Source organism: Triturus cristatus, chromosome 11 (genome assembly GCF_964204655.1).
Source record: "Triturus cristatus chromosome 11, aTriCri1.1, whole genome shotgun sequence".
Taxonomy (NCBI): Eukaryota; Metazoa; Chordata; class Amphibia; order Caudata; family Salamandridae; genus Triturus; species Triturus cristatus.
The window spans coordinates 1017293255-1017308110 of record NC_140594.1 but is presented as its reverse complement, the minus strand read 5'-3'; the positions used below and the strand labels follow the sequence as shown (position 1 = coordinate 1017308110).

The 14856-nt window shown below is 41.2% G+C and overlaps 1 long non-coding RNA gene across 1 annotated transcript in view; it reads left to right on the top strand.

Annotated features, from left to right (window-relative positions):
* Positions 1-14856, top strand: part of LOC146785843 (uncharacterized) — a 240640-nt gene that overhangs the window by 185045 nt on the left and 40739 nt on the right. Inside the window, exon 4 of the long non-coding RNA XR_014970819.1 lies at positions 6388-6722. This is a non-coding gene — a long non-coding RNA (uncharacterized LOC146785843). The remainder of the gene's footprint in view (positions 1-6387; positions 6723-14856) is intronic.

Genomic DNA, 14856 nt, shown 5'->3' with positions numbered 1-14856 from the left:
TGACTGCAATTCAAATTGGCTTCTGTAAAGTACCTTCAAGTCACTAGCATGTGGTAAAAAAGTGTCCAGTGCCTGTAATTTTAATGTTACTAGTGGACTGCAGCACATATTGTGCCAACACTAAAGTGACAATACAAAGCATGTCCTCAGGCCTGATACTGTAGACTGGGTGCACAGTTTTAAAACTGCCAGTTCAGCCTGGCAAGGCCTGAACCTTCCTTTTTAATTCATATGAGTTACCCCTAACGTAGATCCTTAAATTTCATTGAGCAGGATGCATTGTGTGTGTATGTGTATATATGTATATATATATAAATATATATATATTTTTTCTTCTTTGTTTTCTCCACATTGGTAACTCACTAAGAAACGCACTCAAGCCTTCACGGGGTTGCCAGCCTTTATTTGCAATCAGGAATGGACGTGTTACACAAGCAGGTAAGTAATGCAGCTTCCCCCAGTTCCAACACGTTTCGAGTTTCCAATTCTTCATGGGTCATAGAGGAAGTTTGTGCATGCTGCGGGCCAACTCCCTTAAGAATCACAAAGTCCCGCCCTCGATAAGGCATTGCTGGGGCTTGTGGGTGTTGAAGTGCCGAAATGTCCGCAAAGAGTTCAAGCGCACTTATTCCTGCAATTTAAGTCCTGAGTGGACCCTCGCTTGATGACACGTCCTCAATCCTGCCTGTCAGCCCCACAATTGGAACGATGTATTCGTGCCTGTGGCTCCCTTCTATTCCTGGGATGGTGCAGTTTCTGGCGGATGAGCGTCCGCCTCAATATTTTTCTCCACATTGGTAACTCACTAAGAAACGCACTTGAGCCTTCACGGGGTTATCAGCCTTTATTTGCAATCAGGTATGGACATGTTACACAAGCAGGTAAGTAATGCAGCTTCCCCCAGTTCCGACGCATTTCGAGTTTCCTCATCTTCATGGGTCATTGAGGAAGTTTGTGCATGCTGCGGGCCAACTCCCTTAATAATCACAAAGTCCCGCCCTCGATAAGGCATTGCTGGGGCTTGTGGGATTTGAAGTGCCGAAATGTCCGCAAAGAGTTCAAGTGCATTGATTCCTGCAATTTAAGTCCTGAGCTTCATCAAGCGGGGGTCCACTCAGGACTTAAATTGCAGGAATCAGACCATCCCAGACCATTGTTAGTTTTTCGGTCACTGTGGCATTCTAAACAGATATCAGGTTTTGGACCTTGCGCTTTCTGTAGGGTCACCACAGATTTTGACTTCCTTTGCTGAATCTGTTTTTGTTGGCTTTTAAGACTCTGTGCACTCTACTCCTGCCAACCAGTGGAAAAGTTAATGTGCTCTCCCTCCTAAACATGGTAGAATTGGTATGCACCTGATTGGTCCATTTAGTTTACTTATAGTGCTCCAGTGTGGAGAGCTTAAAGTAAACTAAATGGGCCAATGTACTCAGGGCTCGTAACTTAAAGCTGTCAGTGGACTGAAAGACTCATTGTGCCACCCACTAAAGTAATACTGTAAAACATGTCTCTGGCCTGACACTGCAACCAGTAGTGCAGTTTAAATTTTCATTATGACATCGCAAAATACACTTTTTGCAGGCCTAAATCTTCCTTTTTTATACTTATAAATCACCTCAAATGTAGGGCCTTAAGGACCATAGAGCAGGGTGCATTGAATTTAAAAAGCAGAACATGTGTACTTACGTTTTACATGTCCTGACAGCTAAAAAATCCTAAAGTCGTTTTTCACAGTTTTTCACTGTAGCAAGGCTAGCTCTCCCATAGACTAACAATGGGTTTCCTAATTACACTTAATGAGTGATAAATTCAGTTTAGGAGCAGATAAAGAGATACTTCTATCATTCATTTGAATTGCAATTTTAAATGCTCTTTAATGATATAGTCAGATTTTAAGTTACTAATCTGAAAATGCCACTTTTTGAAAATTGGCATTTTTCAGCCTAAACCAAATGTGCCTTGCTGTCAGTATCCAAGGTCATATGACTGTAAATGCCGCTTCTGTGGTGAGATGTGTATTCCTTCCAGACAGAGAATAAACATGCCTTGGGTATGGAAAGGGTGTTCCTCTCCTGAGCATGATGACCTGGTGGGGTTGTACTCAGCCGATCCTGAGCTTTGAAGGGCAGCCTGAGGACGGTGCCTACCCCTCCTTGGAGCCAAACCCATGATAAACTGAATGACTGACCAGGGCCATTTTAGGGTTAGACAAAATGGGTGACACCCACACACATGCCAGCACAGGATATAAAATTGGCACCCTCAGAACCTCTTATCAGAACATTTCTGAACATGTGAAGATTCAGAAAAAAGACTGTACCTGCTTGCCTTGAACCCAGGATCCCACAAGCGACACAAAGTGTCAGTTGACTGACCTCCTTTTTGAGCTACAGGGTCACAACAAGCTTCCAGAGGCATTCCCTGCAACTGTCCAGCTGACTAGTACTAACTGGTCCTGGCTGGACCCTGCTGCTAGACTCTGCTCGAGTGAGACCAAACCTCCAAGTGGTGCACACCTAGTCCTTGTGTCAGAGTGTACTCTTCTAACAAGTGAGCTGTAAGAATCCAACTCAAGGTGAAAATTAAGAGGTTCTGTGTTCTTCGCATTGAATCAGAACTGTACCCGGTCTCCTCGAGAATGAGAGTGGACTTTCCTGAGGCTGATGCGGGACTTGCGTCTGATTGCAAATGCGACCTCCTTGGATACAGACTCTGGACTTCACTTGCTCGGTACTCTTCATGTCAGCAATGACTGCCCTGTGATTCCTGACAAAGCAAAGCCAGCAACCAGTTCTTCACACAAATAACGATGTCCATGCTTGTAAACTCCAACCAGCTCTTTCACACCAACCACTATCTTCTCAAGGCCCCACCAAAGCGAAGCTCTGACTGTATGCCCATATATGGAACTGGACTTATTTAAAAGGTAATATTTCCACCAGGATGAATCTGGTCCATGTATCAAACCCGCTCTCCATCACGGTCGGCCTCAGCTTTTGACTTTGACCAGGTCCAGCGCCACCAGATAACCGCTATTGGTGATTTGTTCTTCTTTGTGCTATTTTAACATAAAGCTTTAGAAATTCATAACTCCAGATTTGCTTATTGGATTTTGGCCTTTTTTCATCATTTAAAAAAATAAAATTGACTCTATTGTTCTAAATTGGTTTGAGGCTTTTTTCATGTGTTGTGTCTTCACTTTATTACTGTTTGAGCACCGCATAAATAATTCACACATTGCCTCTAGGTTTAGCCTTACTTCATTTGTGCAAAGCTTTTTTGAGGCTTTTTTGAGGGTTAAGCACAAGTTTATTTATTGACTTTTGTGGTTCACCCTGACAAGGATTGTGTTTAATACTTAAGTAAGACTCTCACCCATCTCAGCTAATAACCCTGGGGCATATTATCAAGAATGGCGTTAAAAGTATCACCACTTTAGCGGCAGGAAACTGCAGCTAAAGCGGCGATAATGGGCTTGAGAATTCCAATAGAAGCCCAGGTTCACACCAGAACATGGGCTTCTATTGGAATTCTCAAGGGCATATTATCAAGCCCAATATCGCCGAACTGCCGCAAAAGCGGCGATAATTTTAACGCCGTTCTTGATAATATGCCCACCAATTTCTTGTGGTCTCCTTGTTTGTGGGCGATAAGATGAGATGAGATTAGATGACCCCATCATAAAATTAGAACGTATTATTGTCAATGAAAATAAATGTATTCTAAGGGGGGGTAGACTTAAATTGGCTTCGGAGCTACAAAAATATCTAGCAACAGGTGGATTCCTTTCCACTGATAATTTATTTGTTCTCCTATTCCTGTTATACTAATAATTAAACCCTGTGTATATTTCAGATGTCCATCTCTATGTAATACAATTGAATGTCCTAACCAACTATTATTTAATTCTGCCATTCAATTGTGGACCATGTGCAGCCCTGGACAATTCTCTTCTGAAATGACGCACAAACTTACTGGATGAAACCATATCAGGTCGAAATCACTGAAGAAGGAACATCTCTCAGGACTGTCTTAATCTTGTTTGAAATCAAGTCCGAAATGAAAGTGAGAAAAAATGAGATCTTGTAAGCCTACGAAATGGAATATAAAAGCCCAGTGCGAGGCTTGTAACTCCAAGCTGATATCTCTAACAAATTGTTCATAGCTTTTCCAACCATATAACATACACTATGAATGTGAGTAAAAACACAGAGGAAAAACACATACTGCTGTAAAAGATTTGTCACAAATACCTAATTTGAAGTAAAAAAAGATAACACTGCATCCCTTCTACTAGAAGAGCTCATTATGAGCTGAACTCGAGATTTTATAGCATTATGTGTCAGATTTGGGATTATGCAAGTGCACTGTATCTGTTTGATTATTGCTATTCAAGTCTTCAGGGAGTATTATGCAGTCACCATAAATCTTCCATAAAGTACAATGTGTACTTTATATGCATGGAAGTCTTCCAGAGCCAACAGGTAATGATGACTGTAATTATTTTGCAATGGGTGGAAAAAGAAAATATCGAGGCAACAAAAATTACAAAATTAATGGCACTCATAAAATAGTAAAATAAGTTTGCATAATGTAATTCACTGTATCTATGCTGTGTTGTCATTGTGAAAATAAGCTGGTATAGATTGAGCCACTTCATCTTTAATACAAGTGTACTAAAGGGCACTAGTCGGACCTATCTCCGAGGCTAATTAAAATGAGGTATAGATTGGTAAAAGGCATCATCATCTCTCTTTTTGTAGAAGATTCACTGACTTTTTTTAATATGTGGAAGTTATAAATTAGGCAGCATTTATAGGCAGTGCAAAATGCGAAAAGGTGGAAGGGTCTGTTTGCAAAGTCTATTTAGGTGTGTACAATATAAGGTAAACATTGCCCTGCCCACTTCAATGATGGGTGAGAAAAGTATTAGATGTATCAAAATGTGTATATATGGTGTATTGCAACGCATATTATGCATATTGAAATGCATAGTGTAAAAGAAACACATATTCTGTTTGACACTATGTACTGAGATGCAGTTGGTATACTTAGTGACTACATGCAGTATGCCATTATACAGATGCGGTATAGTGAGAAAATCCTTGTGCCTGAATCCTAAAATGTCCATGACATATAACCATGCATCCATTGTGTAAATTAATAATACATACTGTAAAATCGCTAGGTGTGAAGTTGCAAAGTTTAAAGATTAGCAACTTTACAAAAGAGAGGAAGGTCAAAAGTCCTTCAGGTGTAAAGTTTCCCGACTTTGCCAACTACTCAGGCATAATAAATATTTTTTTACACCCTGATGAAGACTGTGCTTCTATTTCCATATAGTATTATATATTAAATTAAACTATAATATCTGGGAGACCACAATTCCTATCACTGATGATCTTATTACAGGTGATATCTGATGTCTCTTGTTGCCTGTAATAAAGAAATGGCGTAGCTGCTCAATTGTAATAAACTATTACAGTTCCATTCTGACTTCACAATGCCTGCTGCTAGAGCAAGCAGCCAAGTTTAAAGGTGAAATGTACATCACAAATCATAATTTCAGAGGAAGTCTAAACAAGGAAAATGGGCAGTGGGCTTTCATTCTCTTGACATATATATTTCTAAAAAGTACAAGAGATAAGCATGAAAGAGGAATTCTTTTTATCTGCGATGACTTTGAAAGAGCAAGATACCAATAATTTAAGTGGTTTATGGAAAGGGTGATGCTATGAGCAGTATTATGAGGAATACATTTCCCAATGCTGTACATTCTAAGGCTATTACAAGTCTCCTCAGAGTTTCAAAAAGCAACTCAGCCTTCAATCTCGTTCCATGACTATGCAGAGAATCCTGGTGAATTCCAATAGCTTTATAATGCAGGGGGCAATTCATCCAATATAGAACATGAGATTTTGTGAGGAAAGCCATATTATTGATGGGTTATTTGACTCAGCGCACAAAAAACCTGAATACCTCACCCCACAATGTTAAACTGGATTTCATAAGGACTCCTTGCCTCTCTGATGATAGTTTTTCTGAGCATAAGAGAAGGTGCATACAATATTTGTGCAATAACTGGTCAAACATCCAAAAAGTTAGAATACAAAGAGCTTGGAGTTCAAAGCAAGCTAGATAAAAAAAAAAATGTAGTCAAATCATACATTAAGAAAGTGGATCAAACGTATGTCATGGTGATATAAAAATATCAAAATCATCACTGCATACAAATGGGTCACCAACAATACAAAACAGGTCAAAGTCAAAGGTCGATCTCCTCAAGAGGAAGCCACTGAAAAATGTTATAATATGCGTAACTGTGATAATATTTAAGTGCCTGACAGGTATCAGGTTACCAATACATGTTCTGCTCATTCCTTTCAGGAGACATCCCAAAAATGATTGGAGAGAGCAGGAAATTCAGAGCGCAGATCAGAGGAGTACAAGAAACCGAAGTACTCACAATGCTTGTCTGACTACATAATAAAAAGGGAAGACAAACCCAAACAGTCAAACCCTCAAGTCAGAAAGAAGAAGGTTGCTGGACTGAAAGTCAAGCGTGCTGCAGATATTGAGAACTGCTGCTTTTGTGCAGGGAGTGGGCTCTCACCATGCTGGACAGTGTGGAAGAATTCACAATAGTTTGCTGGAGCCTGATGGGTTGTCTGATGGAAGCAGTGTTGAATGAATATACCCAGGCGTATACACTGGATACTAAGGTAAACATCCCACATTGTTTGTACAAATTAAAACTCCAATTGGAGGGGGATGTCCCTAGAAATATTAATGTCCTCTGTAGGATAGTAGGATCTGCTTCTTATGGTTACCCCCACTTTTTGCTTGATGTAACACTGCTTTTGACTAGTCTGACTAGGATCCTGCCAATCAGGACCCCAGTCTATCTGCCTACTTCCTAAATAGTCCAGTTCAAACCAGTCCTGGGAGCCATTGGCTCCTGCTCTGGCGCAAAACTTGGCAAAGGATATGGAGTAACCTCCCCCCTGTCCAGACCCTCCCCTGGGTGGGTCCATTGAATCTTTCTAACCCTCTCCTGTGGGTACCTAAGGGCACACCTGGCTGTAGGACCTTAGATTAATAATGGACAAGATTCAGAACTGAAACCACTGCACTTCAACCGTCTGGGCACTCTGGACTTCACTGGACTTCGTTTGGACCTGACTTTATCCCCCTCTCGGTCTGCTGCATTTTCTGTGCCTGTGCACCTTACATAATCTGTGTAGGACCTGTGGAGCATGCAATACCTGTAGATGATCTCTCTTGGAGTGAAGGAGTCACTCCTCTGCATTGGCAGGCACCGCAACACTGCTGATCGGTCTGTCGACCCTGAGCTCCTACGTACTCCGAAAGGCTCAGCAACACAGGAGGTGGATTTCTATGTCTCCTGAGGTCCGAGCTGCCCTCTCACCAAGTTTGAGGTCAGAATCCCTTGTGGGGGCTGGAATACCCAACCCCTGTGAACCGCGTACTTTTGCAAGTGCATGTCCTTGTTGGCAATTCCTTAAAAAGTGCATTGGGCTCTGAGTAGCCCCAACCTCTGGCCTCTTCTTCAACAAAGATCTTCAACCACCTCGCACCATGTGCTCCGTGGCCTGTCGTTTTGTGAAGCTGCTCAAGGTCCGCTTGTGACTGCTATGTCTCTGGCCCGTGGGTCCAATTCAGGGTCAGCTTTGCTTTTCCTGGGCTCCCCTGGTTACTCCAGGCTTGCCCAACTCCACTGGCTGTGGTGAGTCCCCTGGACCTTGCTGGTCCAAACCGTACACTTCCTTGACCTTCTGCATGGGTTTTGGCATCAGCAACCAACAGCTTGCTGGTGCTCCCGCCATACACCGACCCCTCAGCACTCGACATCCTTTGTGGGACAGCTGGCATTCGGCACCTGGTCATCCTCAACATCACCTGGTCCCCGCAGTTGAAGGGTCAAGGTCACCATCAACTATCCTGAAACACCCAACATTGGTGGGCATTTGTCTACCGAGCCCCTGGTCACTCTCAAGTGACCCAGACTCTGTCCTCTCTGCTTTCAGGTACTTTTCAACAAGAGTCCACATTTTGATTCCAACAGACATTCTTCTCCCTTCCAGGAGCAGCTCTTCTTTGAAGTACTCCATTGTGTTCGACAGCGGTTTCTGATGCCACTTTACACCTATGCACCCCCCTCCCCTGGGATATGTAACTTGGGAACTTCGATATCCATGGGTGGGGTGGCTCTCCAACCTTCTGTCTTCCACAGGGTTTCTTCGTAGTCCACTGGGAAGAGTCCCTAATCTCTAAAACTCCTACCGCAACTTTCACATAGAGTTGTACGGAGCATGTGGTCGTGTTTCCACACTGCACCTGTCCTCCACAAGGTCCCTATCTACTCACCTTGGGTGGTTCCTTAGGGTCCCAGCAATTCTACGTCCTCTCAACATTGTCCTGACTCAAGTCCTGGTTCTTATACCACTTTCTTAGGATATGGTTTGATCCCCCCGAGGTAGTGCTATTTACTGTGATTCATTTGCTATACTATTGGGTGCTTTATGTCTATCTCTGTGTAGAATATACTGGAATGTACTAAAGAATATTATATAATAAAAATACATATTTTTAATAATACCTTATGTGGTTCTTTATCATTTAATCTATACAATGAGATTGCATTCTGGTAAAACAAGCTGCTTTACACTTCTTCAAGACTAAGCCTGAAGGCTGTTCTCTACAGCTACCACTTGGATAGCTTTCTAAGGTTGTCTGAGACCTCTTAAATCACAAAAAGGGTTGTCTAGACTGGTGCAGGGTGCCCACTTACATTAGTGGACAGCATATACCGATTAGTACAAGTTACAACACAAACATTTACAACGCATGCCTTTAAAATGGGGTTTTTACATCGCAACATCCATTACAACGAATGATTTTACAATGCTTGCCATCACAATGCATTTTTAGAAACTACATTTACAACGCATTCCATTACAACACATACCATTACAACGCATACCATTACAATGCATACCATTACAATGCATAATACTTTTAGGGCAACAGGTAAGTGTTGGATAGTGTAGTGGTAAAAAATGCTATTCCCACTCAAGTGAGTGCAACAGTAGGGTAAATGTTGGATAGTGTAGGGTTACAAATTACTATTCCCCATTACATACGTTATAATGCGCTGTAATTGCATGCGTTGTAGTGACATGCGTTGTAATGGCGTGCATTGTAGTGACATGAGTTGTAATGGCATGCGATGTAAAGGCAGTTGCGTTGTAACAACTGTGTTGTAAATGTAGTGCATTGAAATGACTGCGTTGTAATGGTTGTTTCCTGCATATACCAGGCCAGCCTCTCACATTCTCTTTTGGGAGAACTTGCCATTCGGCTATGACATTCTTTTGGCCAAAAAAGATAGGCCACTTGAATTTGTTATGGATTGCCCGATAGGAGAAACCTGCTTTTTCTGACCTTGTCCCAGAATCAGTTTTAAACATTTAAATGCCAAGGAGGGGCATTAGCGCTAGCTTTTATGTTATACGGCAACCATGTGGGGTGGGATGATGGTTCATCCTACCCCACATGGAATCCAGAAATTCCATTGAGGTCAACCCCACAACCTCAAAGACAATACCCATTTAAACATTAGGCTAAAAAAGAAGTTAGAGAGATTCCAGGGTGCACTAGAACGTTGCGCCTCTACTTGTTTGCACTTATGAAACCAGACCAGTCATATCGTCTGCAATTAGATTACAGATATTTAAACACAGCTACATGAACATTCGCAGTACAGCATGTGCACAGTACAGCATGAATGAATAATATATTGTGCAAGAAATACAAAACAACATTGGACGTCTTGAATGGATTTTTCTGCCACAATATTGCACCTGGGAGCAGGTATTTGACCAAATTTTCCATGCTGGGTTCTCAATGGCAGTTCTGTTGTTTGCCCCAGGGCTATAATAATAGCCCCAGGTTGTTCTCAACCCGAGTTACAGAACTTCTACAAGAATTTGACGACCAGGCATTGTCTTATGTAGATGACAATTATTTGACACCTGATGGCCTATCTACACACTTGACAAGAGTAGATCTCATTGTCTTGGGATTTGCTCACATGGGCTTCAAATTTAATTAAAAAAATCTAAAATTGCCCACCTCAATGTCCTCTTTCTGGAATATGAGCTGTCAAGTGAAGGCAAAAGCCTTGTGACACACTTCTTAGAGAAGTAAGCGTGCACTCTTACAATCAACAAACTCACTGATGAAACTTCAATACATATTGGGATTCCAGTTGGTGACACCGCTCTCCAACTAGAGTTAAGAACAGTGGACTAAACAGTGTTGCAACATGGCCACGTGGGTTCTATTTTTATAAAAACATAACCACTTCCTTGTTTAGGCAGAGGAGCACTCAACTGACACTGCATGGTTATCAGATGTCGAAATTCCAGCTTAGGTGATTCCTGCGTACCAACCCAAGGTATGTCCAGCTCTACACCAAGAATGACATCCTGATGACACTTACCCACAGGTAACAGGGAGCTAGTCCACCCAGCAGGGATTTGGCAGATTACCCACCCTAGGCAAGACTAATTTAGGGAACGCTTGTTAGGAGTACACATATGCACACTACTTATATGCCTGCATATTTACACTGTCTTAGCCCAATGGTGGAAAGGTTAATTCTTTTAACTGGTCTTGTAATGCTAATTATGATAATATTTTTCATTCTACTCATCAAAATCAGCAGATCAAAAAAATTCTCTGTTAATGTTTGCCGTAATGTCCAGTTCTTGTTAAGTTGATTGGATGTCTCAAAGATACAGAATGCGCAGTTGTATCTCTAGTTCAAAGAAGTTGAATCACCAATTCAAAGCTGTGAAGCAACGTGTAAGGAAACATAACAATAAATGTGGTGGTTAGTTGTTGACTCTCTGATTTGAAAGGTTTAATTGAATCAAAGCTCTGAAGTGGACATACCAAAAAATGATCAAACCATAAGAGTGTGTTATAATATATCAATTGATCAAACCTTACACCGTGACTGATCAAGGTAAGAATGATCCTGGGTCTAGGTGGTTTACAAAGCCTGTGCATGGCATGGGGTTGGCTGCTTTGGGGTAGGTTGGCCACAGGGACTGGACAAGCTTATTTTGGAAAAAGGTGCGCATAATGTATTAGAAATTGTCGATTTGGTTTTAGAAAGAGAACAACATAATTGTTGATTTAGAGCCAGAAATATGACATGATTAAAAAAAAAATCTATTTTATTATACACATCTCCCCCTCTTTAACCCTGCGTTTATGTGGGGACATTCTGTGAGCATGCTGAGGCAGAGCCTTTGTGGTGTGTAAATGTGGTAGGTGAGAGCTCCTCTCTTCATCCTGACAGAGATGGCCTATCCTGACTCCAACTATTTCCCCTTTGCCTCACTGTCTGAGAGCAATACATAAAAACCCACTGCCAGCTACACCTCGTCATGTGACCCAGGATACAGGCCGCAGGCACCAAGTGGTTCAGACAGGAAAATGCCAACTTTCAAAACTTGCAAGACAGAGAGCCTCGTCAGCGCCCAAAAAAGATGCGCAGCCATATCAATAAATGAACCCAACCATAAACCTTTTTATCATTTTTTATTCTCCTTTTTTCAACTTTTTTTAATCAAGTTTTCTCCAAAGTTCTCATGTAATTTATTTTTTTCATTTTGTGTTCAACATTGCCTATCCAGACTTTCAAAGCAGCGTAGGAGATTCAAAAGTTCCTCCATTTGTTACAGCACGTAAAGTCTCTACCCAGTGCATTTTGGGATAATTCCCTTCCTCAGGGGTAACGTGACTTCAACCCTGATTTAAGAATGAGCCCATATGGCATTCTCCCAATTTTCACAGCCAACAGTTTCCATGGCCATTTCTTTTATCGCCCTTCAAACCAATGTCTGCAAAGCATTGGGTAGAGACTTTACGTGCTGTGACAAATGGAGGAACTTTTGAATCTCCTAAGCTGCTTTGAAAGCCTGGATAGGCAATGTTGAACACAAAATGAAAAGTAAATTACATTAAAACTTTGGAAAAAACTTGATCAAAAAGTTGAGGAAAGAAAGAATAAATTAATGATAAACAGGTTTATGATTGGATGCATGAGAATCAAAACAAAAAGGTTCTAGAACTGTTACCACATTTTACTTGGGGGACCAGGGTTGTCATGTTCTGAGGTTGCACACACATTTGTTACCCTGTAAGATTAGGGGTTTGGTTGGTGCACTGTGAGCTAGCAGGACTATAGGTCAACATCTCCTGAGGGGGTACGGGCAATCAGGCTGCCACCACCACAATGTTTATATTGTCCGACAGAAGCAAAGTTTTACCACACTTTGGTACAAGCCATATGACATAATCTGTGCTCAACCCTCTGGTAGCTTGGCACAGAGCAGAAGGCTTAACTTAAAGGCAATGTGTAAAGTAGTTGTATTTATGCAGCACTTTAAAAAAACACAACACAAAAAATCCTACAAATAATTTGAAACATAGAGCCAATTTCAATAAATAAAACAAGACCAAAACAACAACAAATAAGTAAAAAGAACCGGAGTTTTTAATTTTTAAAGATGTAAGTGAAAAGTAGCACTAGAAAGCCTAAAGCGCTACTCGCAGCTATCTGGCTGTGGTTGGCAGCCTGTTATGTCATTGTGGCTCTTAACAGGAGGCCAGCAACCTAGACCTTGGAGTCACTCTCAGAGTACTAGGTCCAGAAGTGTACTGAAGAGTTAGTGTCTGAGGTCCAATATTTACAACAGGTGCCTTCTTTGAAGTGGGGAAGGCTCCTAGAGTTTTCTCTTTGAAGTGCAAAGGATTCTTGCTCTGCTACCCCTACCCTGGTTCCAGACTAATTAAAGGGGTTATGCAGTACTTTGTGTGAAAACAGGGCACAGCCTATTCAAGTATAAGCAGGGATGCCCCCAGCTCCACCACCTTCCTGCCAGTAATGACCCATCTAAGCTCTTTTTTGTGGTGGTTGTCTTGGGGGAAACACCAAGCCCAACTGTTAGTTATATCCAGTCATCTGTCCCAGAGAAAGGCTGCAGGCACTAAATGGCTAAGGCATGAAAATGCTAACTTTCTAAAAGTAGCATTTTCAAAATTGTCATTTAAAGTCTGACTTTACCATAAGGGAGGATTTTTCTTTACAAATCCAAAGACACCAAACATGAACTGGTTACCTGTTCCCATTTGGAAGTTACAACTTATTAAATCTATTAAGGTAACATTTTTCATCTTACTGTTATCCTATGGGAGAGGTAGGCCTTGTAGTAGTGAAAAACGAATGTACGTTTTTTTCACTATAAAGACATGTCCACCTTTTTAAATACACTGCACACTACCCTACCGGACTGTCCAGAACCTACACTAGGGTTGACTTATATATATATCTTAAAAGGAAACGTCTGGACCAGACAAACAGTTTCTTTTGCCAGTTCGAAATGACATTTTTGAAAGGGCTTCTTCAGTGGGTGGCACAATCTGTGCTGCTAGCCCACTAGTAGCATTTAATGTACAGGACCTGGACACTCATAGTAGCAGTTTACTAGGGACATACAAGTAAATTAAATGTGCCAATTTGGTATACGCCAATTTTACCATGTTTAGGAGAGAGAGAACAAGCACTTCAGCACTCGTTAGTAGTAGTAAAGTGCACAGAGTCCTATAGCCAACAAAAAATAATTAAGTAAAAAGCAGGAGGAAGGCAAAAACTCTGGGGATGACCCTGTAGAAAGGGCCAAGTTCAACAGGGTAACACAATAAATGCTGTAAACCCACTAGAGCATTTAATTTACAGGTCCCGGGTGCAGGCAGTACCACTTTACTAGGAGCTTACAAGTAAATTGAATGTATCATTTGGGTGTAAGCCAATGTAACCATGATTTAGAGTATAAGCACTTTAGCACTGGTTAGCAGTTCTAATGCCTACAATAACTAAGTCAAAACAGGAGGATTTAAGGCAAAATAGAAGGGTAAACTATTCCAAAGATGTCAAGTCTAACAAACTGGAAGTAAAAAAGTGACCTCAATATCACAGCATAGGTCCACTTACGTTTCTAAATAGAGGATACATTTGTGATTTGCATCTGTATGTATACATTATTTTCATTTTGCTATTTGCAAAAAATCTTTTCCATCCTTCCCTTCCCTCCTCCCTTCTCCCTATCCCTTATCCCAAATATTTCTGATTACTATGGACTCCCAAACATTCTTCTCAAACTTTCACCCCTCCTTGTAGTCATGCAACTCAACTTACAAGCACACACAACCACTACTTATAAAAAACATACTACGTTCTCTTTTCAAATCCATTCCTAGCATTCTAACCCTACTCCAAACTACCCTTTTCAAATCTATTCCTAGCATTCTATCCTTGCTCTAAACTGTACTAAACACATGTGAAATCAAGAGCACACACCTAACACAACTAATGCACAAGAAAAGAAAGAAACAAATTGTACTGACCTACTAACTACTAATCTTGGGTTCCAGAGTATCATGCTACTCACCAGAAAAGCACTTCAATGCCTTGTCAGGGGTTGTAAGTGCTATATAAATACATTTACAATGCAATACATTCACATTATGAGGGCTAGATGCCATGTGGAGCCTTTGAAAAGGTGCCAGTTCTTCTTTTGTTCTCAGTTCGATTCTGATTTAATGGATGGGATCAGCTCAGATACTAGGTTAAGCATATAGAGTTTTCAGAGTCCAGTGATTTGAAACATGGACTAGATACAGCAATTCCTTGTACATGTGTTGGCTACGTCCTCTCAATTCAGTCCATATTTGGCATTCTCTTAGAGCAGCCCTCTGACA